The 26,726-nt window shown below is 37.9% G+C and overlaps 1 pseudogene; it reads right to left on the bottom strand.

Annotated features, from left to right (window-relative positions):
• Nucleotides 1-4,209: 4,209 nt before the first annotated feature.
• LOC110206716 (eukaryotic translation initiation factor 2 subunit 2-like) lies at nt 4,210-25,129 on the bottom strand (annotated as a pseudogene).
• Nucleotides 25,130-26,726: the final 1,597 nt, after the last annotated feature.

The following is a 26,726-nucleotide window of genomic DNA, read 5'->3' as shown; positions in this document are numbered from 1 at the left end:
CTTCTCCAGTGCTTCTTTCATTATCACCCAACTTAATCAAGCTAAACAGTTGGAGAAGCATCAGTTGCTCATGGAAAGGCCTAGTCCATATAATTAAAATGACAATTCTACCTAAATTAATTTGCTTATTCAGTGCCATAACAATCAAACTATAAGAATTATTTTTAGAGCTAGGGAAAAAATCCATTTAAAAATTCATCTAGAAGAAAAGATCAAAAATATCAATGGAATCATTGAAAAAAATGGGAAAGAAGGTAGCCTAGCAGTAGCAGATTTCAAACTATATTACAAAGTGGTAATCATCAAAATAATCTGCTGTTGGCTAAGTAATAGAGTGGTTAATCAGTTGAATAGATTAGGCATACAATACACAGAGGCAAATGACCACACTAATTTAATGTTTGATAAACCCAAAGATCCAAGAATTCACTGTTTGACACAACTTGCAGGGAAAACTGAAAAGCAGTCTGACAGAAACTTAAGATAGGCTAACATCTCACACCATATGCCAAGATATAGTTGCATGATTCAGACCCATAATTTTGTACCTAAAATGGGTACATGATTTAGAAATAAAGGGTTATATAATAAGCAAATTAGGGGAGGATGGGGAAAATTACCTGGCAGATCTATGAACAAGGGGAGAATTTATGACCAAATAAGAGATAGAGAGGATCAGGAGAAGTAAAGTTTTGATTACATGAATTTTAAAAGTTTTTATACCAACACAGGCAAAATTAAAAGAAAAACAGGAAATTGGGAAGGGGGGAAATATACAGAAAATTTCTGTGATTGATTAAGTTTTACTTTTCAAATATATACAGAAATGAGCCAATTTTCTTTTTCAAATTTATAAAAACAAGAGCCATTCTCCAATTGATAAATGGTCAAAGGATATGAGCAGGCAATTTTCAGAAGAAGAAATCAAAACTATCAATATTAAAAAATAATCTAAATCACTAATGATTAAAGAAACTCAAATTAAAACAATTCAGAGGCACCACCTCATACCTTTAAAATTGACTAATATGACAGAAAAGAAAAAAGACTAATGCATTTGTTAGAAAGAAACTGGAAGCCTTTCTGGGCGAAGAAATGCACCTTTGTTAAGAGAAACAAACGTGCAGTGTATAGTCCACTCCATACAGTCTGAGACCCCAAGATATAAAATCCACAATCATTTCTAGATCTCTTGATTCACTATGGTGCAACAAAGTCCTGTAGAAGTTGATTCATGTATGGTACAAGATTGCAGGCCTTTATGTCCTAACTCTGTGATGTCTTAACTTCATTCTTCCCATGATGTCTCAATTAACCCTTTCATGTCTCAATTAGCCCTTTATGGGGCTTTCTTACTTCATTTAGTATCAAGATTAATATATAAGTATGAATATTATGGTCACATACTTAAGATATAAACTTTACAATGATTTAGTTATACTTCTAAGGTTAACTAACACAAGTGTTCACCTGGGACTACATTTTAGCTTCAATTACACAGTTGTTGTTGGGGTTTTTGTTTGTTTGTTTGTTTTAACCTGGGACTATGTCCTTACTATAAATCACAGTTAATTCTTATCCTGATGATTGTAGCTGATAAAAGGTTAGCAAGGCAACACAGAGAAATGCACTCCAGGCATTGATTATTGCTCTTTTTTTCTTTCACATTGTTGGTGCAGTTGTGAATTGGTCCTTTCATTCTGGAGAATATTGGGAACTATTCCCAAATGGCTATAAAACTGCATACTCTTTGAATCAGCAACATGAGCACGAGGTCTGTATCCCAGAGATCAAAGAAAAAGGGAAAGGGCCTACATGTACAAAAATACCTATAAAAATTATTTTTATGAGGCAAAGAATTTGATATTGAGTGGATGCCCATCAGTGAATGGCTAACCAAGTTGCAGGTATATGTTTGTGACAAAATACTATTTTACTTTAAGAAATGACAAGGGGGATGAGTTTAGAAAAACCTGGGAAGATTTATATGATCTGATGCAAAGTGAAGGGAACAGAACCTGGAGACATTGTTCACAGTAACAGCAATATTATAAAGATTATCAACTATGAAAGACTTGGCTACAGTAATCAATGCAGAGATCCATGACAATTCCATAGGATTCATCATGAAAAATTCTGTCTACTTCAAGAGAAAACCAATGAACTTTGAGTGCAGATTGAAGAATATTTTTTACTTTATTTTTCTTGCTTTTTTGCAACATGTTTGATGTGGAAATGTTTTGCGTGACTTCACATGTATAATGGGTATCATATTGCTTGCTTTCTTAAGTGGGTATTGAGAGGGGTTGGGGAAAGGGAGAGAATTTGGAACTCAAAATAAAAAATGAATGTTAAAAAAGAAAAAAGGTAAACAGTAAGGTAAAGAGAAACATAAAAAGGTAAATAAAAGTGAGTAGTCAGAAAAGATTTTAAAAGGATGGAGTGATTACATTCTGATGGGGAGGGTGGAATGGTACAAGCATTCCTTGAGATTCATGTCAGCAGAGCTCATCAAAAAAGTTAAATAAGATGGTGAGCCTCAGAGTAATTTTTGCTGTGCTGCAATGATCTTAAAAGAAAAAAAGGAAAGTTAAGGACAGAAGGGTATATTATGAAAGAAAAGAAGAATTTGGCACTTATTTTTCCATATAATCAGGGCCCACAAGTAGAAATCTACAAAAATAAAGAATGAAAAACTTTTCAACCTCAGTTTGAGTTGATACAGAACGAAGTAAGCAAAACCAGGAAAAACAATTTGTATTATAACAATAATATTGCAAAAACAATTTTGAATGACTTGAGAACTTTGATTAATCCAGAGATCTACCATAACTTCAGAGGATAGATGATTTATGCTTTCTTTGCCCTAACAGAGAGGTAATGGATTAGATATTATAGAGTGAGAAACACATTTTTTGGACATTGACAATGTGTAGATTTGTTTTGTTTGACTATGTGTTTTTGTTGCAGGGAATTTTTCTTTCTTTTTTCCCCACTGGGTTGGAAGGGTGGGAAGTAGGAGGGAAAAATGATAATTTAGAAAAACAAAACTAGGTAGAAAAGCATGTAATTCTGTTGTAAGCATAAGAGTCAAATATGAAGGAGATATTCAAAGGTTTGAGGTAAACCCAATAAGGCATACTATGTACAGTCTTAAAGGACTCACTCTTGAAAAACAAAAAGGAGGGTAAAACTCATATGAGCTAATGCAAAGTTAAATAAGAAGAACCAGGGAAACAACATACATAACTACAATAATGTAAAGGAGAGAATAACAACCATTAAACAATTTTAACTGCATGCTGTGAGATAATCATTACAAAACTTAACCCCAAAGAAGGGATATAAGAAAGCACCCCCCCTCCTTTCTCTCTTTGCAGAGGTCAGTAACTATGGGTATGCAATGCTATGCATGTCAAATTTTTTTAAATATACTGTTTAGTTTTATTAAATTTTTAGAAATTCTCTGTTTCAGGGGAAGGCATTTGGAGGAATAGGAAGGAAGGACAAATTAAAAAAACAGTGATGTGAAAACAAAAGCCATCAATAAAAATTTACTTTAAAAACCAAAAATAAAAGTTAATATATATTTGTAGTGGACCCAATTAGCATTGTGTCATGATTTCCTCTAGTTCTGTGGCATGCTATCTAGAAATGGAGTATTCTGATTCTTCTACCTCAACCAATGAGTTGGAGTTCTATGAAAATATAGCTAATAGTAAAAAGATTGATGAGAGAGGTAGTGTCATCAGGAAGGAGCTAGGTTTCAGTGAGTGCTAGTAGGCAGAAGGAATGAGAAAGGAAGAGATTTAAAATGAAAGGAAGTTTGTAAATTATGGAGCAAGGATTCCAGAGGTCACTATGGAAAGATCAAGCAAGATCTTTAGCAGGGCATTGGTATGGTAGTGTTGAGGTAGATGGAAATAAGGTGGAGGACAATTTGAGATAGGGACCAGTGTTTGTATATTGGCACCCAAGGATTCAGAATCACTGGAATGGGTGGAGTATAGAGGGGAAGTAGAGTGCTAACCATTGAGGAAAGAGTCTAGACAAAATATCAGTGGTTAGAGAGAAGTCCATTGAGAAAAGCAGTGAGAAGACTTCCCTCAGGGAAGTGGGGATGTTGCATCTAATAAGGTTCCAGAAGACTTACTATAGAGCACGTAGGAGGAGGAGGAGGTATAAGATATGGTCAAGAGGTGTCTTGCCTTAGCTGAAGAAGGTGTGCAGAGATGGAGGTGGAGGTGGAGGTGGAGGCGCCGGTGGAGGAGACTTCATCCCCAGCAGACACACTCTAAGGATGACCCAAGAGGCAATGCAGGCCAATAGCGGTACTGACTAATCCCCAGAACCTAGACAATGCCCTGATGCAGGGCCACCTCTAAAACAAGGAAGCTGGCAGAGGTCTCTTCCTCAGTGACCACAATTCTGCACTGGAGATTACCCTAGATCAATAAAATTCCTTATAAATTATGTTTTAGAAAACTACAGATAATTCTTTGAAAATTTATTTTCCCTTGGTACCTAATGTTACCAAATTAATGAACAAAATATTTTATTTGTGAAAAATTCTTCAAAATGTGTACTTTTCAAATATAACTCTCAAGAAGCATCACAGAATCATAGATCTTGAGTTGGAAGGGATCTTAGAGGCCATATAGCCCAACCTTTTCACTTCATAGATGAGGGAATTAAGGCCCAGATATGTTGTTACTTTCCTGTTATTGAACAGATAATAAACGTAGAGCCAAGAATTGAACCTAGGACAAAAACCACAGAATAACCAAGTTGGAAGAGACCTCAGAAATCATTGAATTAGAACCCATACTTGAATAAGAATCAGATACGCAACATACTTGCCTGGTTCAAAGACTTCTAATTAAGGGCATCCATCCCATTGTCTTTTAAAGCAACTGATCACACTTAATTTTCTCCTTATATTAAGTCAAAACCTGTCTCTCCAACCTCCACCTGTTGCTATTAGTTCCATCCTCTGGAGCTGTACAGAATAAATCCAACCCTTCTTCTAAATGATAACCCTTCAAACAGTTGATTACTGTTATCACATCCCTAACCCTCTGTTTCACCATCCCCTGCTCTTATCCAAGTTAAACATCCTCAGACTCTTCAACCAGTCATCACACCTATGCCCTTCTCTATCCTGGTCACCCTCTTCCTGACATTCTCCAGAAAATTCCTCAGCTGAAAATCAACAGTTTCTGTCTGCTAAAGTTCTGCCATCTAAAATATGACTTTTCCTTTTAATACAACTTCACTTAACCTCCAAACATTTTGGTCACCTCAATACAATCAATCCTTTCATTTTTTCTTATACATTATGTTTCAAGTCATTGAGCCAGAACATCTGATAAATAGCCATTCCATGACTCCTTGACTTCATTTTTTTTTGTAGATAAACAATACAAGGATTTATGTTTAATATGCCTAATACATTACCAAAAAGTACAATCATGTTAGGATAGCTCACTGATTTAGGAGAGGGAATGAGAGGACGATAGGAAAAGAAAAAAATGGTAAAACCTCAGCTATCTGATGTAAGGTATGTTACATTATTGTTAAGAATCATATCTGTCCGTCTTAAAACAGTGCAATTGTGAAGATAAATTTATAATACTGGACTGGTTTCAATTTATGGAACAAAATTTATGGAATTTATGAAACAAAAATCAGATAAGTATAGTTGCCCCTGACAACTATCTAGATAGAGCATATGCTTTAACTTTTGGTTTCTGTACAATCCAATGCTGAGCTTTCTTCTTGAATCCTAAAACAGCAATAGTGAATAAAGTCTCTTCTGGCTACAGAGGTTGGAAAGAAGAAACCTGAGTAACTTAGCCCACACGTCCTGATAATGTTTCTCAAATCTGACCTAGCTGCCCCTACTACTTTGGACTTTGAGAAAAGAAGGTGGGATGGGGGAGGAGAGAAACAGGAAGCGAAGAGAAACACAAGATAGGTATGATATAGTATTGCTTGCCAGATTCAAAAATAGAAAAGTAGAAAGAAAGTCACCCAGAGACATGGCAGAATTTTGATATCCTTTACTTAACCCTACCCTGGTAAGAGTTTCTTCACCCCTATTATGTTTTGTACTCCTCCTGATACTCTCTCCTCCAGTGAGGGCCCTGAGTGCTCATACATAGTTCTGTGACCTGTGAGCAAAAGAGGGAAGTTACATTATCCTGGAAACAAAGATGACTTTCTCGTCAAGGGTAGAATAATGGTACTATGGAGATCAAGGTTACAGGGCATGCTAGGCTTAGATAACTCTAGTTAAGGATTAGGCTAAAAGGGGCATAGGTATCATTCTAGCTGGGTGGCACCATAGTGCACAAAACATCAGGCCTGGAGTCAGGAAGACTCATCTCCCTGAGTTCAAATCTGGCTTCAGTCACTTTACTACTAGCTGTGTGACCCTGGGCAAGTCACTTAACCCTGTTTGCCTCAGTTTCCTCATTTGTAAAATGAGTTGGAGAAGGGAATGGCAAACCACTCCAGTATCTTTGCCAAGAAAACCCAAAATGGGGTCATGAAGAGTTGGATGTGACTGAAAATGACTGAGCAGCAATGACAATAACTCCATCTGGATTTGGGTAGGTTTATTTTGTACACAATTCGAATTAACCTTGCTCCATTGTATTATGTCTGATTTTGTATATTTTCTTTTCCCTGATGAGAAAATCTGATAAGGTTTTTTTTTTTGCTTTTGCTTTTGTTTTTTGAGGAGCAAGAATTCCCGACCTGTGATTTCACTGGTAAAAGCACCTCCTCCTGTGGAAACCCCTTCCACCAAAGTGGATCAGCAACTCCTCATGATTTATAGAAAGTTGTCTGAGATCACACAGCCAATATTTGCTAATGGTAGGACTTGAACCTAGGTCTTCCTGATTTCAAGGCTGACCCTCTCTGTTCACCACACCAAGCTGCCTATCTTTTTAAAAAATAAATAAACTATAAAAACATGGTCTTGTAGTCAATAATCCTTCTTGACCTCTCTGCAGGTTTTGACACTGTCAGTCACCCTTGTCCTCTTGATACTTTCTTCTCCCTAGTTTTCATGACATTGTTCTCTCTCCATTCTCTTCCTATGTATTTGAATGCTCCTCAGTCTCCTTTGCTGTATCTTCATCCAACTCGTGCCCACTAACTGTGGGAGTTGCCCAAGGCTCTATACTGGATCCTCTTCTATTTTCCCCCATTCCATTTAACTTGGTGATCTCATGGGATTAGTTCCTATGGCTACAATTATCATCTCTCTGCATATGACTCCCAGATGTATTACTCCAGCCCTAACTTCTCTCTTGATTTCCAACTCTTGCATTTCCAACTGTCCATTAAGCATCTGAAACTGGATATCTCATAAATACCTTAAACTGAACATGCCCAAAATTGAATTTACTATCTTTTCCCTATTACTGTTAAAAAGATCACCATCCCTCAGTTACCCAGGCTTACAACCTAGATGTTATATTTGATTCGTCTTTCCCACCTCCATATACCCAATCAGTTTTCAAGTCCTGCTCGTTTTCTACCCCCCTTTCTCTCCTCTGATACTTCTGCCACCCTCATCACCTCATGTCTGGACTATTGCTACAGCTTGCTGGTCTCTCTTCCTCAAATCTCTTCCCACTCCAATCCATCCTCCACTCAGTTCTCAAACTGATCATCCTAAAATGTACCTTTTCCCAATCAGGCAATAAGCACTTATTAAATGTCTACTATGTGCCAGGCACTGTGTTACGTGCTGGGGCTATAAAGAAAAGTCAAAGATGATCCTTTCTCTCAAAAAGCTCACCTCCCAATTCAATAAACTTCAGTGAGTCCCTTCCCTACACTACCTTCAGGAACAAACAAAATCTTCTGTTTGGTTTCTAAAGCCCTTCATAACCTGATCCCTTCCTACCTTTCCAGTCTTCTTACACCTTCCTCCCCTCCATATATTCCATATTCCAGTGTCATCAACCTTCTTACTGTACCTCAACAAAATACCCCAACTCCTGACTCTGAGCATTTTTGTCAGCTGTCCCCCATGCCCCTGGATCTTTCTCTATCTTCAACTCCATTTCTCATCTTCTCTGGCTACCTTCAAGTCACATCTAAAGTCCTGTCTTCTACAAGAAACCTCCCCCAGTCCTCCTTAACCTTAGTGCCTCTCCTTGGTCACTGCTTTATTTAATCCTGTATATATCTCATATGTACAAAGCTGTTTGCATATTGTTTTCCCCTGTTAGACAGTGAGTTCCTTGAGGGCAATGATGGTCCCGTGTCTTTCTTTGCATCCCTAACACTTAGGACAATGTCTGGAACATAGCAGGTGCTTAATAAATACCAATTCACTGACTGGTTGATTGGAGTATGGAGACAGGGACAGAAAAAAAAGGAGTAGGTGCTTGACTACAGCATTAAGTTAAGAATTAGCAACTGAATAAAAAACATTTTTTAAAGAATTAAGAACTAAGAAGCTTATCTCATAATTCAGAGAAATATGGCAGTTCAGGACCTAAAAGACTTCGTGTTTTGTTTTGGCATCCAATGATTACGTGGGTTTAGGAAGCAGTGAAAAATGAAAGCTCTAGTGTCCACTATAGGACTTCCTTGACCATTTTTAAACACAGAAAATAGAGCCCAGGAAGGCTAATACAGTTAATCTTAAGGCCTAAGATAGGATCTTTGCTGAAGACAGCCTCCATTCCTAGGATGCATTGCCTCATCTCCTTTGCCTTTTAATATTATAATAATAATAGCTAGCATTTGTATAACACCTACTATATGTCAGGTACTATGCTAAGTGCTTTACAAATGTTATCTCATTATTCCACACAACCGTGGGAAGAAGGTACTATAAGTATCCTCATTTTACGGAAGAAAAAATAAGGCAGACTTGCTCAGGGTTAAGTAACTTGCCCAAGGTCACACAGCTAGTAAGAATCTGAGGCTGGATTTGAACTTTGGTGTACCTTCCAATCTAGGAACCATATGCTATCCACTGTGCTATCTTGCTGTCTTTTATAATTCCTAGCTTCAGAACTGCCATCAATGATTCAAGCTGCCCATCTCCTTCATATCCACCTCAGCAAAATTCTGCAATTTGTACCAGACAAAATAGTGATCAAGAAGTTTAATAAGAGGCCATGGTAAATGACATCTTTCACTCCAGAAATGAGGGGGGAGAAATCAACTAGTAGCCCATAATCAATAGGAAAATTATCTTAACTACTCCTAGCAAAGCAAGTATAGTGTGATCAGAAACAGGACCTGTGTAGCCTACAAGGCCCTGTGTCTGAAGACAATACAGAGAGCTCCTATGAGAAAGCTCCAGGATGGTCAGAAAACCCCAGGGTAGGGACATTGGAAGCCTTGGGAAGTGGCAACAGGAGAGGTGGGTAGCAACCAAAACAGTGTCAACTAACAGTGGTGCCACCGTGATTGTATCAGGATACCCAGGCCTGAGGACTCTGATGACCTTAATACTCAGTCCTGAGATGCCACAGAGGGCCCAGAAGATCAAGCTCTCCTGAACCTCCAAGACTCAGGAGAATCTAACCCTGAGAAGTTAAACCCAGGGAATTCAGAGCAAGAACAAGCAGGGCTGACCAGTTCACTCAAAAATGCAGCAGGGGGCAGAATCTGGCCCTTTTCCAAAGCCCCAGTCCAGGAGCTAAAGCTGGAGAGATGTGTAAATCAAAAAATACACCAGCCAGTATTTTTAAAAATGCAAATATAACTCAATTACAACTGCAAACAAAGACTCAAAAAAGGAAAAATGAATTTTCCATGAAGAACACACTAATACCTTGAAGAAATTAAGAAAGCGATAAAAAATATATAAATGAAACCTCTAGGGGAAAAAATTGGAAGGAGAACAAGTAGCCCAAAGAGAAAATGGCAAACTTTACTCAAGAAGCAGAGTCCCTGAAAGCTTGAATAAATCAAATGGGGTCAATGATTTCATGAGACAGCAAGAAAACAGAAAAATCAAAAGAATGGCAAAACAGATATAAGCTATCAAATATCAGTAATAATAATAGCTATCATTCATATAGCACCTAAGATTTTCAAAACACTTTACAAATACTATCTCCTTTTATCTTCAGAGTAGTGGGAGGTAGATGCTACTATTATCCCCATTTTACATTTAGGGAAACTGAGGCAGACAGAGGCTAAGTGACTTGCCCAGGTTCAAATAGCTACTAAGTGTCTGGGGTTTCATTTGAACTCAGGTCTTCCTTAGTCCAGGTCCAGAGCTCTAGCCATCTGCCATCTAGCTGCATAAAAACAATTGACATGAAAGGAATCACAAAGTTCTTGGAATACAATAGTCCAAATGTAGAATTCCCTCATCAAAGGGGGAAAAAAAAATACTTAATTCATCTCAAAAGAAGCAACTCAAGTACAAAGGAACCACAGTCAAAATCTCACAAGACCTGACAGCTTCTAACAAAAACCAGAGGAGATCTTGGAATATTTAATTCTAAAAGTCAAAAGATACAGGTTTACAATCAATATCAACTGATCCTATGAAGCTAAGGATAATCCTACAGGGGAGAGAAATGATCTTTAATGGAATAGAGGCCTTTCAAGAATTTCCAATTAAAAGACCAGAAAAACTTTGAAATGCAAGTATGAAAATCCAGAGAAACCTAGAAAGCTGTTTATTTGTACAATTGGATCTCTATCATGGTTTAGCACTAACATTCTAATATAAGGAAAAGAAACAAGTGTCACTTAAGAAACCTTATTGTTTTCAAAATATGTTGAAAGAATTAAATAAGTAAAACAAAGAATCTGAAGATAGAATATCATCTCCCACCCCCACAAGAGTTTGAATTGATAAATGACAAGGAAGAACAAAAGGAGGAATATTTGAGTGTAAAAAGAGGGAAAGAAAAGGACAAAGAAGAGTTTAACATTCAAGCATATGCATGCAGAGTTTGGTGTAGAATTATGTCAAAAGCAATAGGGAAACAAATAGGGGTAGGAGCAGAGTAGTATTAAAAGGCAGAGTAATACTGGGAAGCAGTCAAAAGCAAACAAAATTCCTGATTCTAAAAGGAGATTAAGAGAGGAAAAGAGAAGAAAAGAACTAGAATCTAAAGAGAAGCCCTAGAGGATTTCTCAGACAGTTGGGGAATGACTGAACAAATTGTGGTATATGAACATAATAAATAAACCTTGTCTTGTAAGAAATGACTGAGGATTCAGGGAATCCTGAGAAGTATAAATTGATGCAAAGTGAAGTGAGCAGAATCAGGAAAACAATTTACACCAGGATAACAACATTGTAAAGAAAAACAGCCTTGAAAGACAAGAAATCTGATCAAAGGACTAAAAGTACTTTCAGAAGACCTATGATAGACACAAATTACAGAGACTCACATTTTTGAACAAGGTTTTCTTTTGCTTAACTATGCTTATTTTTCCAAGGGTTTTTCCCCTTTTTCTTTCTCTTAATTAAGTTGGGAAGGGAGGGGAAGCAGATTAGCAATAGTGATGCGCCCCCCCCCCCCCCCCGCCAAAAAAAGAGAGAGCCATTGAAACCCTTTTTAACGTACATGCAGTGGGATCTGGGATCTTGCTCTGTGCCTGCTGAGATCACCTAAAATGGAAGTAGCCACTTGGAAAAAGCCAAGGGTCTGCTTCTGGGGGGAGACATCCTGCTTTCTCCTACTATATGGATGGTAGTAGTCTCCTTCAGTTTGCTGGATAGCCAGAGCAGGCCATATCTTTAAAACTGCCAGACTGGGACAGTCTCACTCTCTTTTTGGCTGAGTCCAGAGAGTAAAGATCACACAGAGTTCACTCACAGACCAAGAACTGAATCAGAAAGGAGTAATACTTCCTACTCGTCTCCCCTTTTAGGCCCTGTGGCTCGAGGTTTTTCTGTTTCTGTTCTGTTTTGTTTGTCCTCAGTTTTAAATGCAGGCAGTAAACCCTACTGAATGGAGAGTTCTAGGCAAAGTGACCTTGGAGTCAAGAATGCAGGTGGAATGTGGCAGATCAGCAGAGAGGCCAGGGTACCTGGGACTTGAGCTCAAAGAAGGTTTGGAGCTTGGAGCTTGGAACTGTGAATTTTTTCACCCATGCTCATGAAACAGTCTGCTAAAACCTGGAATCCACAGAGGGAGGAGATATACTGATGATGACATCACAAGTTTTTGAAGTTAAAGAATCAGTACCACAAGGATATCTCGTTTCATCAGTATGGGCAGATCAAACTCACCTGTAAGTTAATATGTAACTCTAAAAAAAAAGTTGCCTAAGCCCTAGAAAGAGGTTGTCTCCAACTCAGAGTTCCATAGCTAGTAATCAATAAAGGCAAAATTTGAACTTCCTCATTCCCAATCAAGTATTCTCTCCACTCTCCTAAGCTGACTTATAAGGAAGAAGTATTTGTTTATAAAAATATGTCAAGTGGGATGAAGATAAATATACACAACATTTTATGGTTCAGTCTCTGAAATGGAAGTCTGTTAGCACCTGCCCTTGAATTATTGAGCACTACGTGACCTCAGACCTGTCCCTAGACCTATCTGTATCTCAGTATTCCTAAAAGAAATAACCATGAGAACTCTATGTTGAGGGCTTTGACTTTTCTGGTGGAAATGTTCTGTGTCATGAAGGTGCTAATTAAAAGGATGAATATGCAGGGACTTTCCAGTTTATGATTCTAATGAACTACAAATCTGGGTTCGTTGGTTCCTGGTAAAATTCTTGGGTAGAATTATGCCCTTTGGTTATATATCTGTTTCCTTTTTGTGTCTTATTTGAATAAAAAAAAATCTAGGTTGGAGTTTTGTGTAAAAATCAGATTTTCTATTTTTTTAAAAAATCCCTCTGGGGGAAATTCTCCAGTAGTAATGAGTTTGGTGACAGTCTTCAAAGCTAATGTAGTTTTAACACTGTCCGATTTCTTTAAGGACAATTGTTTTCCTTCTTGTTAATTCCATAAAAATACATAATAATTTCTATATAATTTCTAACAATCTTATAAACAGGACCCTTCTCTGAAGGTACTAAATATTCTTAACATTGTTACATAAATGTCAGGAATTAATAGCATTATTATCAATATTATGTGAGGCAGCATGGGAGAGTGGATAGGAGGCTTTCAGGAAGGCCTGGGTTCAAGCATTTCCTTTGGAACATTATGTAACCATTTGGCACGTTACTTAAATTCTCAGTGCTTTATTCATTCATTCAACATTCAACTTGGAGATTATGAATCATAGATACACTGTCCTATATGTGCACATACATGTATATATATATGTGTGTGTTTATATATATATATATATATATATACACATGTGTAAATATATGCATGCATATGTAAATCTATTATATATAATAACATGAGACGCAAAATGACTTATTGGATCAAGAGCTGGCCTTGAAGTTCAGAAGACCTAGGTTCAAGTCCAGCCTCTGATACAGGTCAAATAATTTTGACTCTAAATATTCTGTTCAACTCTCTCATATTTTAAGTATCAGTGAAGGTACTGAGCTCCATCAGTAGAAGGAATTTCCTCATCCAGGAGGTCCCTTTAATCAATAAAATAAAAAAAAGTCCAGTCCCTAACCCTATAATAAGTATGCATATTAATATATACATCTATAATTTAACATATACACACACACATATTATATATACACATACATATAATATAGTGATTGTGACAATGTAAAGGAGATTGGAATCAATCATATATATATGTGTATATGCGTGTGGGTGTGTGTGTGGGTGTATAAACCAATGTTATGTTTTTAAAAGACCAAGCTCTCTACTTCTGCCCTTGATTCCATCCTCTTCCCTTGGCCTTTGGAACTTGCCTCATTTACCTTCTCTCTTTAACTGCTGGCTACAAACATTCCCAGGTCTTTGAGGCAAAAGCAAACATCCATACTCTCTTTCTCTTTGTCCTTTCAGCTCTCTTCCTTCTCTACCTTTCTATCCCAAGAAATAGTATCTAAGAAAGCAAATGAAACTAAAGACCCTCTAGAAAGCACTGGATGCCCCAGTAAGCTTTGCCATGGGAGAAAGGATTTTGGGCAAGGGTCAAAAATTCAGTTTTTTTCTATTATCTCTAGTGTTTTCTGGAAGTTCCAGGTGTTGTTTGCACAGCTAGATATATTCACCTGAAAAGACAAAGGGAAAAGGATGTAAGTGTTTATTCAGAGCCTCAGAGACACTCAGGAGGTATTTAACATGGAAAGAGAGGAGGCTACCTGCATCTTGAAACAGGGAAGAAGTAAATGTCTTAAATTTGCCTTGACTCAGCTACGACTAAAAACTGAGATCCTTATATAGGAAGGGGTGAGCCAGAATAGTTCCCTAACTGCTTGAGTGTGTCAGAGGAGAAGAGACTGCAGGGTTATTTAAGGATCGAGATAAAGATGTGTAGACTAGACCAAGGCATGTTGCCCAGGGGAGACCACGCTAGAGAACACCTCCTAAAAATATCAGCAGCATCAGTAGAGTCTCCGTCGGTGGTAGTCCAGACTGAATAGCAGTGGAATAAAGCAGAGAAAGATGAAGCACATTAGCACAGGGCAGTTTCAGTAGATTACAACTGCAGCAGCAGCGGGGCTGATTAGCAAGCTTCCCAGATTCAATGAATATAGAACTGGTGCAGTGAAAATCAATGAAGCATATCGGATAAAGCTCCGGATAAGTAGTGAGGAGATCTGAATTCAAATCCCACCTCTAATACTTCCTAGCTATGTAACAATGGGCAAATCACTTCACCTCTGAGCCTCAGATCAACTGTAAAATGAGCAATTTGACCAGATGGCCTCTGTGGCCCCATCCATCTCTAAATCCATGATCAAATAATCCACTTATCTTGACTTTTGTCTTGCCACTAGACTTCAATGACTGTAAGGGAGAGTGAGACTTTATGCAACTCTGCCTCACTTAAATCCAATTCACACTCAAGTCAATATATCACCTTCGTAGTTATTGGTCTTTTTCAAAAAAGGAGTGATGACAACAACAACGATAACAACAATCCATGATCCTACTGTTCTAGAGCTGAAATATATCAACGACTCTGCCCCATGCCAACGAGCTACAAAAGGAAGAGGAGAGCAAAATCTGCAGAAATTTCCAGGTGTAGCATGAAACACATTTCCACCTCGGATTATGTGTTTTTGGATTGTTTTCCTCTACGGAATAGCACATAAGCCATTCTGCATAGGTGGGAAGGGCTAAGAGTAAGTTCATCATTTAATTTTTCCCTATTAATACTTAATTATTACTTAATATTAATTTTCCCCTGTTAAATACTTTGCTATTTGATTGAAGGTCTCTTGGTCTGTTGGTAAAGACTGCATTAAATGGGGACTCAAGCTACATATTTGCCTCCATGTTGAACCCTACAGCAGTGAGATTTCAGAGTTGAGTGTGATGAACACTATAATGATAATGGTGGTGGTGGTGGCAGTGGTTGTTACCTGGAGATAGAAAGCAGCCTAAAACAAACAAACAAAAAAAAAACAGTTGTTCATAATAACAAAGTGAAATCAGACCACTGGGCTTTAAGAACTAGAATGAAATAGATAAGTTTTGGAGGTTTAAAAGTGTTGCCCTGGTTCTTGGTAAGTGTCCCAATTCCTGTGCAGGGTCATTAGATTTGCTAATTTGTAGTTTTAAATGACTATGAAGGTGACAAATTATTGAGCTACAAATGTTAATTTACAAATCAAATTAAATACCCTCCTAAATGCAAATACTAAAGAACTCCAAGGACTGTCCCCATACAGTCATACTAACAGTAATGATTTTGATGTCATGTCATTTCATTTCAACAAACATTTTTAGGCCATCCAATATTCAAGGCCCTATACTTTTTTCATTGTGTCCAATTACAGTAATTTGATCAAAGCAATTTTTTAATTGACAAATAAAAGTGACTTTCACCAATGAAACATCCAGCCAACATTTTACTAGAATATATGAACTATAGAAGTTTATTTACTGAAATATTTAAGAACTAGAATAAGAACTAAAGTATTAAAAGCAGAAACTAGGTCAATGCCACATCTCTGAATCCAGCCCCATGGGTCACAATCCAAGGATAGGTTAAATATGGAAATATATACAACCACCACCTTCCCTGATAAAAAAAAAAGTAGCTAGGATTAATTCCATTTTCACCAGCACAAAAGGAAGACTCTAAGGAGTTTTACTTTTTCTCTCTCTCATCATAAGCCAACTAATTCATCAGTGAAAGAATGACCTCCATTGTCCTAGGCTAATGAACAGACTAAGTTTCATGATTTAGAGTCCTAAACTTGGACAGCAGCATTTCTCAAGAGAATGGTTTGTTCCTGTCTTTCTACTTTGAACTTGGCCTTTGAACACATGGATTGCTTTCTCTGCATACACACATCCATATATTCTTTTTCTCATGGAAATCATCATCATCATCATCATCATCATCATCATCATCCACCAAAAATTGCATTAAGTTATCTTGTAGGATCCTAGACTCTAAACGTAGATTATGTAAGGAAACAGTAAAAATCACTGCAGGCTGTAAAAATTCAGCATCTACTGTACTGGTAGGTAGGACTCGATTGGTAGCTGGAACTATATTAAGTCACTCTAGCAAGTCTTGTACCTGCTGCTGTGCAAGGCGCTCTAAGTCACTAAATACTAAACAGCTAAGCTTGGGAAGAGAGAAACAATAGCCACCGAAGTGAAGACTTTTGGGTTTTTGACTATAGAAGGAATTTTTAACACATAAAAATGAAGGAGTGTCAGGCAGGGCTTCCTCCCAGTGACATGAATTGGCAGCACGCTGGCAGCAGGAACAGTGGCAATACTGGTAGTTGTCCTCCTCAAATGCCTCCAAGATTGGACAAGCAAAAGTTAAAGGGATTGAAGACCAGTTTGTTTTTCTGTTTATTTGTTTGTTTTTATTTTGAGAGCTTGCATAGGTGGCTGGAACAGTGAGGAAAAAATAGATACATTATAAGAAACATGGAGAAATGAGTGGTTCTTAACCCCTTCCCCACCCTACATAAGCTAGATATGATTAGTATCTCTTTCTAAGTATACTATTTTATTCTGTTAGAGATTGTATCTGACAAATCTAATCTTACTTCTTATAAAGACCAGAGGTTGACCAAGTCATTTGCATTTCCATGTGTCCCTTGGTTCATGGCTTGAGAGCACAGGATAACTCTGAGAACCACATAGCAGAGAGTGCCCTTTCCTAGCACAGATCCCACCCACATTCTCTACCCCACCCTACCCCTAATCTCTTGTTAAAGAGTTGGGAGGGGGAGTTCTCTCTCTAACTGAGGGCCTAATCACAAGCTATTCATTTGTTTCATAACTATACATCCGAGGGCAGAATTATTACAAATGGGCATTTCAAAAAGTCCTATCAAACCACAAACCTAACCTGTAGCAGCACCGAGTCTTATATATAGACATCAGAAGCTTATTGTCTTTCATGACATCACAGACAAGAAATCTCCATATTATCAATGTAGACTTTTCAATGTCCTCAAGAATTCACCCAATAAATCGCACTGGAATCTGAGACTACGTGGTTGCCTACAATCATCTGGAGTAACATAGACTCATAAATATTAAGAACACCATCCCAAATTTTTTTTTTAATCTCCAGTCTACCTAGAAAGGAAAAAGTTTTCAAAGTATAGAGACCCAGCAGAGGAGACTAAAATTAGAGTTGAATTGAGGATGCTTTCAATGGACATACAGAAGAAGAGCTTAAATTCTAATATTTTCATTCAACTCCAAAAACAACTAATTATTTTATTTACTTATGCGATAGTCTAGAGAATATTAAATAAGATGGGACTAAACGTCAGATTCCATTGGCATAGGAACTCCCAGAGGAGAAAAACTTAGAGTCCTAGAAAGTTGCTTAAAGCACTGAGAAGTTAAGTGACTTGCCAAGGGTCACGTAGCCAACCAACACACAGCAAGGTGGGACTCAAACAGAGGTCTTTGCAGCTTCATGGCCCCCTAAACCACAGGCCAACAAAGTATGGCCAATGGGCCAAATTTGGGTCTACTACCTGTTTTTCTGTGGCTCATAAACTCAGAAGCGGATAGACTGCAGGGCCTAGAGTCAGGAAGACCAGAGTTTAAATCCAGTCCCAGAAACTTACTAGCTGTGTGACCCTGGGCAAGTCACTTAATGCTGTTTACCTCAGTCTCCTCATCTATAAAATGAGCTGGAGAAGGAAATGGCAAACCATCCTAGTATCTTTGCCAAGCAAACCCAAATGGGGTCATTGAGTCAGACACAATTGAAACAACTGAACAATAATTAAACTAAGAAGAGTTTTTACATGTTTAATAATGATAATTTAATGACAATAATGTTAAGCTATTATTTAATAATAATTAATTTATTAATAGGTAAACTACAGTTCACCAACCTCTTCACTAAACTATAGTGTCCACCCAGAATATTAAACAGAATAAGATAATAGCAGCATAGCAAATTGTCCTAGGACCATTTTTATCCAAATCCCATTGAAAAAGGTGAGATTAATGAATGATAACAGTAGTGGTAACCATAACAGCTCACAAAGTACTTTAAAGTTTATCTCATTTAATCTTAACAATAGCCCTATGTGAGCTAAGTAGATACTTTTATTATCCCCAATTTTTAAAATGGGAAAGTTGAGGCTCTAATAAATAGATAAATCCATGATAGACTAATAGATAGATGGATAGATAGATGGAGGGAGTCAGACAAATGGAGAGAGAGACAGAGACAGAGGGAGAATATTTATATTCTGGGCATTGTGCTAAGTCCTGGTGAACATACAAATACAAGCAAGCTAAAGAATACCTGCCCTCAAAGTGCTTATATTCAAATAGGGGAAGAGATCTCATAAAGAGGAGCTACAGGGAGTTGGGGGGGGGGAGTAACATGTGACAGATCTCTCATAAATGTTGTGGAGGCCTGGTTCCTGGCAGGATAAGGTAAAAACTCAACATCCAAGGGCCAGAGTCCAAGGTTGCTGTGATGGTGGGGAGGAGGGAAGAAGAGATGAAGACAAGGAAGTATTGCTATGAAAATGGCCTTGTTTTTGCAAGAGAGGGTGAAAGCTCACTTACCCAAGACCAGTGGTCCCAGGGGCAGAGGTCAAGTGTGGAGGGGGTAGTGGTGGTAAAGATGATGATGAGAATGTACAATCAGCATGTTGAAGAAATTACTGGGTAAATCATGTTTACAAAGTCAAGCTAACAAGGTCTAAGGTGGAAATTGAACTCCAGTCTGGTTTTCTGGCCTTTGCATCAGGAAATGTTATTTGCAGCTAGGGAACAGTGGGGGAATAGAACACTGTAACTTTATTTTTCTGCAGAAAGTAAATTAAGCACAAGAAGAGCTCTGTGCACCATTCATAGACTTCCTGCACCTTTCTCCTCTCCTTAGGCAAATCTATTTTTCACTGAGATAAAAATGACAATTAAAAATTAACTAAGCCACCTGGAGCTCTTGTGTTCATGTGTCTTCCTGACAGAAATAGGAAGAGTGGAGCTCATCTGGGAAGAGAGAAAGTGGAGCTCATTAGAGGCTGAGCTTGCCTCACTTCGAAGGGAAAATTACTACTCATTTCAAGCCTGTGTGTTCCAAGTCAAGAACCCTCCAACAAACCTGGAAAGCATTCGTTTATGTATTTCTTTTCTCAGCAGTTCAAGTTGTACCTTGACAATGAACTTTAGTTTTTGCTATACATTCAACTGAGGGGTCTTGTTTTAATTACTGCAGTCATTTTTTTTTAATTTTGTAAAAAGGGACTGTATGTATATTCCAAAGCTGGAAAGCAGATGGTTTAACTTTCCCTGGATTTCATTTGCAAGCCCCCTTTCCTTCAACTGTCAAATGCTATTCTACTGCCTGAGGAATCTTTCTAAGTCTTTTTGTCACTCACCTAGATTTATTAGTTAGTTTCATAAGACAGTTGATTCTTCTCCGCAGTGTGGAGAATTTAAATATATTAATATACAATTTGGAGAAGAGTGCTTCTTTATGTGAAAAATGAGACCATTTTTCTGTATCCACTGCACTCTTAACCCCTTAGATTTTTAAAAATTGTTTCCAGATACCTCTGCCCACTTCTTTGCAGAGGTAGAGCATTATGGGTATCAAACACTGTATGTAATATTGGACCTTTTCAATTTGTTGGTTAGTTTTGCTGACCTGTTTTTTTTTCCCTTCTTTTTTATTATTTGTTATAAGACAAGACTCCCAGAAAGGCAAGGATGGGGGTGGGGTGGGGGAATATATTGAGAAATGTAGGCAATCTAAAAACAAGAGACTTATGTGTGTATGCACGTGTATGTAATTTTATTTATATATTATATATAATAATATATTATTTATTTATTTGCTTCAAAATTTCAGGTGAAGCAACATCACACTTCTAGAGCTAGAAGAAATCTAGGAAATAGTCTGATCAACTATCATTTCACAAAAGAGGAAAACTGAAACCCAAACAGGATAAGTGACTTACCCACGGACACACAGTTATTAAAAGGCAGGGCCACGATTTGAACCCATCTTCAAACTCAAAATCTAGCTCTCTTTCTACTATATAATGCTCCCTTTCTGCAGTTGAAACACAATAATGCCATGGTTATTTTCCAAGCAAAGCCATTATTTTCATGTCTCTTATCTCCAAAGTGCTTCATGAAATGAGAGTCCATCTGTAAAAAGCAAAGGCATTTGTTTTCAGGAGAGAATGATCATCGGTCCCTGCACAGGTACTTATGCAGCTAATGACCTGAAGACGGAAATGTAATTAAAGCCTTTCACTCTAGGGATACAAGCTAATATCTTTTTCTGTCTCTTCATTTATGTTCTACTCATTAAAACCTTACAGACCATTGGCTCATTAATAATTGTAGAATGCAAATGCCATGATGTATAGTTGATTTAATATATTACCTCACTCCTGAAAGGCTTCCAATACAAGGGTGACAAAGTGTACTACAGCTGTAACTGTGGCGTTCCTATCAATAAGAAAAGTCAGACAGACAGAAAGTCATTTTAAAGTTAGTTCAGGCATTTGTCATTTGTACGTCATCTTCAGACCTCTTGACATATAGTACCAGATAAATAATGAATGTGGACTAGATTGGTCAGCAACAAAATGTTGTGAGTCCACAAATATTACACTGGATAGGTGGGATAGTAGTATTGGGTCATGGAAAGAACATTAGATTCGGAGTCAAAGAAATTCACTTTTTGTCCTACGTCTGCCATTTACTACCTTGTGTATAGAATCTTGGGCAGTCACTTAATCTCTCTGGGCCTCTGTTTACTCATCTGTAACATGAGGGCGTGGGACTAGCTGACCTCTAAAGTCCCTTCTAGCTCTAAATCCATAATACATTCTTAAAGGGACCGATTTGATTTTGTATGTGTGTCTTCAGTGCTTAACACAGTACCTGGAACATGGGAGGTTCTTAATAAATGCTTGTTGTATGATTACTTGATTGACTATTAAATACAGAATCACATTAGAGAGCATGATAAAGGCTTCCCAAGTTACCTATAAACTTCATGGGGATAGGCTATTATATATGGAGCTTTCAAACACGTCCCTAGGGTGATGAGGCTGAATCTCCGAACCATCTCAGAAAAGTAGTTATCAGGTATGCATCATTGTGGTCGTTTGAGGTTTCCAACTACAACCCACAGCAAGTGCTCATGCATGTGTGCATGTACGCACACACACACACACACACACACACACACACACTAGCAGAGGGAGGTATAAAGATATCAGCAGTTGTCTGGCTCCAATGACTGCTAATCAGCCAAATACCCAATAAAGGGAGACTTTCTGGGATAACCATATAGTACGCAAGCGCCTTTCTCTGAATTCTCACTCCTAAAGGTTCTCTGCTAATATTGCCCAAAGACAATAGAAATATGGAGAGCTTATATCCAGTAGCAATAGATATCACTTTTTCTAGTCCTTAAATGTCTCAATGAAACACTGACCCTACATACTGGAATGATATAAAAATCCTTTGCTACACAGGTCACTGCAACCCACAACCTCTCTGGTTTCCTTCTAGCTGTTATGTGAACGTAGGAAATGGCCTTATTGACCAATTTTCCCAAAAAACCTTCTGAGGAGATGACATTAGGGCCAAATGACTTGGACTAAGGCAGGAACTATTAATCAAGGGCTACTAGAATGGCATCATGTAATAGTATTTCCAAAGTATTTTGTGTACTTCTGGCTTTCTTAATCCTATTTTTATTTTGACTGTCATCACACTGTTGATTCAGATTGGGTTTCCAAAAAAGAAATCTCAGTTTATTGTCAGACAACTAATGTCTAGCCCAAATCTGACCAGGTTTGTGTAAAGGATACGATTCTCGCTAGGCTCAGTTCCTCTGCTGCCTAGCTGCCTTTGCCGCTCAATAGACTCCAGTACGTGAACTTCTGGTGCTCTCCCCACTTTTTGAAACTCACTAGGTCACAGCAATCTTCAATACTTTATTTTATCAAAGAGCAGGGAAGAATAAACAAAACAGAGACAAAAATAAGAGCAGGGCAATGTGCATATGAGCCTCGGCCCATGTAAGAAAGGGCCACGGCCCCTTTCCCATCCAGAGACCCACAACAGCTCATCTTCCTCACTGAAACAATGGTCATTACTGTCTTTTGTATTCTGTTCATTTCAGGCTCAGAAACTAATCAAAAAGTCTTTACCAAGTCATCAAGATGAATTTATTAAGTGCTTACTATGTGCCTTAGCAATGGGAATACAAAGAAAGGCAAAATCAGTCCTTGCCTTCAAGGAGCTAACTTTTTAATGGGAGAGACAACATGTACCCCATGGGACATACAGAGGATAAATTAGAGATGAGAGGACTGCAAATCGTCATAGAATGCCTGCAGATACCTCAAAGTCCACATGAGGGTTGCATAAAGACAAGCATATAGCGATGCAAATTAGGGCTGGGTTCTCATTGCCCATTCTTCCATTACTTTACATACATTCCTAAATTTCACCTCTTTGTCACTTAGAATATGAGCTACCTGCTAAGCTTTGTCATCTTCAAACTTGAAAAACTCCAAGTCATTGATTTAAAAAAGAAAGGAAGAAAACAGCCCAGTACTCTTACAGAAAATTTCCTTCCAAATTCACATTGTAGCAGGAATTTGTTTTGCTTTAGTACTACATATATATAACAGGTTTTTTTTTCCTGCTTTTTCAATGGGAGTGGTAGAAAGGGAGAGATAAGAGAACTCAGACCTGAAAATAAAATCAAATCCATTTTTTCACTGTTATAATAACTTTATCTTGCATTTTATAAAGTTTTATGCTTTTTTAAAGTACCTCCTTTCCCCATCATGTACATTCCATAAGCATGTGAACAGCCTGAGCAAGTGCATCTTTCAAGAATTTCAATGACCAACCAAGCAAATGCCAAATGACAGCTCGGAAGCTTTTATTTCATACTTTTGATACAATTGTAATTCTACTCTGATCACAAACCTGTTTAGCCACATCTCCAAAATATTGCAAAACCCAGGGTCGATGAACAGATCGGTGAAGTTTGGTGCAAAGCTGTTCTTTCTTACCTGTAATGGTCTGGAACCCAACTTTGATGGTGGTGACAGAGAAGTGACAGAGTCCACACTGTAAGAAATGAGTCATGTGTCTTTCTGTAAGATTTGTCTGGTGACCAACATGTATGGCAGATGACATACACCTTGGTATGTCTTCTCAAGACATTTTCTATCTATCTCTGTTGGAATCTCCCTTTGATTACAAATTGGTTGGTATCATATACGGAACCACTTATACTCAGTTCAACCAATAAAAGTGCCAGGAAGTATTTAGTCTGGTGATTTAATAGTTTACAGATAGCTGTGAGGTTGATAAAAAAATATTTTCTTGGTTCCTACCTTAACAACCTGTGGAGATTTCATGACAAATTTCCTCTTTTCTCCAGCAACCATATCTGGATTCTTTTCCCACATTATGATGAATATTCAATTCAGCAATTTATCATATGTATAGCTTCTTTCTCAGCCTGCCCATGCATGGCCAGTCTGATTACTGAAGGAAATTACAGTATCCTTTTTGTGGTCTTCATCTTCTAAAGCTTCATCTTCCTCTAGTATTTTATCCTCATCTGGGAACTTGACATTCTTCTTTTCCTTCTTTTTTATTGCCAAGCATGATGTCAAAGTCATCTGATTCTGTTAGTTCTTGCACATCACTTTTAATCTTTAGGTTTTTTATACCTCCTTCAGCTTCATCAATATTAAATGTCTTTTTTTCTTCTTTTTCTTTTGATTGAAAAAATAAGTCATCCAGATCATCAAAAGCATCTTTCTAAGATCCCCTTCATCAGCTTCTACATCTCTGTCCTCTATTGGCTCTGGTTCAGTTTTCTTTTGTTTCTGAGGGTTGCATTTCCTTTCCCTCTCTCTAAGGTTATTTGGCATGACCTGTTCTTAATTCAACTTTATTCACCAAACACTTATCAAGTGCTGGCCAAAAAAAAAAGTTTTTTTCTGGCATGAATTATTCTTTTTTGTTGTTGTTGTTATTGTCAAATTTTAATTTATTGCAATAGTCTCCTTTAGTTTTGCTGTGCATTCCACAGCACCACTATTGATGTCATCAATGATATCATGAGGATGCCTGCCATCAATGTTGCAGCCCACAGACTGGGCTGTTCCAAGTATTTCTTTAATGGTTCCAGAAAGGCCGCTTGCCAAGGATCAGTGCCTCATCTGTTGAGCAATGTTGACTATCATCAAGAATGATATTTCCATTGTGTTTAATATTTTTCTGCTTCTTTCTGTCCTGAGGAAGTTCCTTTAGGGCTTTGATGATCAAGGCTGAAGCAGAAGGCACAGCCTCAATCTGGGCCTGTCTATTCTGAATGGTAAGTTTCACTGTGATCCTTAGCCCTTTCCAATCACTAGTTGCCTCGGCAATGTCATCACCAACCTTTTTGGGAGACAAACCCAAAGGACCAATTTTGGGGGCCAGAGCTGATGTGGCACCAACTTCACCACCAGTGTACCTTAAAAACACAACTTTAATTTCATTAGGGTCAAACTTGGGAGGCATGGCAGCAAAAAAGGTGGAGGCTTGGCCTGGATGCTGCAGGGTGGCTGCCGGTGTCAGATGAACCCAGATTCGGGATGACTGAAAGAAGTTGCGCCTTCAACACCATGAGCTGGAAGCCAAAAGCCGTGACCTATTTTTGATAAAGCAATGCTGGTTGTTTGTAACGCCTATTTCCTTTAAGAGACATTCACAAGCTTTTCCTTTAATGTTACATTTTGGAGTTTTGACAGAAGTAAGAGTCAAGCTTACCAGCCTTGGTAAGCTTACAATGTCCATTTTCTTACCTATTTTGAAAGACAAGACATTTGCTTTTCTCCAAACCTGAATTACTATTTTGTCCTCCATGACATTTCAAATATCAGTGAGAGTGGCTCAGCAATCACATCCGCCAATTCACTAGTTCATCTGTGACACCACTGACAAACTCATTGGAGGGGACAAGAAGGACCATTCAATACTCTCCTATTATTACCTACTTATTTTTATTATATCCCTATTATTCATTCTTTTCTGCCCTCACTAGTCAAAAGATCACACTCTTTAAAAAACAGAAATAAAATAGAAATTGAATACCTCCACCTTTGTTGATATTGTTTATGATAATCCCAACTGCCTCCAGCAGCAAACCTAGCTCTTCTTTCATCCTCTCCTTTCCCCCAATACAACTAAAGTATATGCTTTGTCATACTTCGTTTTCCACACACATTCACATATATAACACACACACACACACACCTTACTCTGAACTTTAATATTCCTGATACTACTCTTACAGGATCATGCTATCCTTTTGTCTTCATGCTCCATTACCTAGCCTTGTTTCTAGCATCTGCACAAGTCTTTTTAAAAAGGTTGATGAGTTCCTTTCACATGCACATCTGTCTCTTTGACAGTTCGCCTTTTCCCCCATATTAGAATTCCATTTCTATGGATGTCTTGGGATTCTTGTTCTTGAGAGCACCTCTCCCCTTGTGAATTGAATTCTATGATAAAATTCTATTTCATAGGATCATATCCCTCCTTCCTCTGAACCTTTGAGACCTCTCTTCCCCAATCCTATAGTTCAAGTCAGACAATGGCCAGTTTTCCTCCCCTTTCCTGTTACAAATTCTAGGATGATACTTCCTCCCAAGTCTCCCATCATTTCCACTCCAGAAACCAGTTTCTCTTTATTGATGTAGTTTCTCTGCTTTCTGAAGAATGAAATTGCCATTACTTTAAGTCAAGATAGTACTAGCTGCTCTGCTTTTGACAGAAAGAGAACTCCAAAAGATGTATGGAGAATCAAAGTCCCCTGTTAATATCATATCATTTCTCCACGCCAGGCTTGTGTTCTGTTTCCCAAACCCCTCATCTATTTCCTTTTTTGGTTCAGACGCTCTGTAGCATATCTGGGTGACAATATCCCTTCTGTTTCTGCTTCCATTGAATCCTACCTAAATGCCCTACACTAAACTTCTCCCCTCTGGTTCCTAGATTTCCTCATGTAAGTATATCTTCTTAAAATGTAATGTTATTATGCCACTTCTTTTAACTATCCTGTACCTTTTGAAGATACCTCTCAATCACCATATTGCTGACATAAATTTCATCTTAC

The sequence above is a fragment of the Phascolarctos cinereus genome, unplaced genomic scaffold (genome assembly GCF_003287225.1).
Source record: "Phascolarctos cinereus isolate Bilbo 61053 unplaced genomic scaffold, phaCin_HiC Scaffold_2;HRSCAF=192, whole genome shotgun sequence".
NCBI classification, from domain to species: Eukaryota; Metazoa; Chordata; class Mammalia; order Diprotodontia; family Phascolarctidae; genus Phascolarctos; species Phascolarctos cinereus.
The sequence above is the reverse complement of the archived record's forward strand: the minus strand, read 5'-3'. Positions and strand labels throughout refer to the sequence as shown.